The sequence below is a fragment of the Plecotus auritus genome (assembly GCF_963455305.1).
Source record: "Plecotus auritus genome assembly, chromosome: 1".
Taxonomy (NCBI): Eukaryota; Metazoa; Chordata; class Mammalia; order Chiroptera; family Vespertilionidae; genus Plecotus; species Plecotus auritus.
Genome location: NC_137770.1, coordinates 149,447,376 through 149,447,676, shown reverse-complemented (window position 1 = coordinate 149,447,676; position 301 = coordinate 149,447,376).

The following is a 301-nucleotide window of genomic DNA, read 5'->3' as shown; positions in this document are numbered from 1 at the left end:
ACTGTAAGAGAATTTAGCACTCCATTGACATCAATGGATAGATCTTCCGGACAGAAAATCAACAAGGAGACAGCAGCTTTAAATGACACATTAGATCAAAGGGATTTAATTGATATCTTCAAAGCAACAGAACATACATGCTTTTCAAGTGCCCATGAAATGTGTTCTAGGATTGATCAAATGTTAGGACACAAAACAATTCTCAATAAATTTAAGAAGACTAAAATCTTATCAAGTATCTTCTCTGACCATAATGCTATGAAAAGTGAAATCAATCACAAAAACAAAACTGCAAACACAC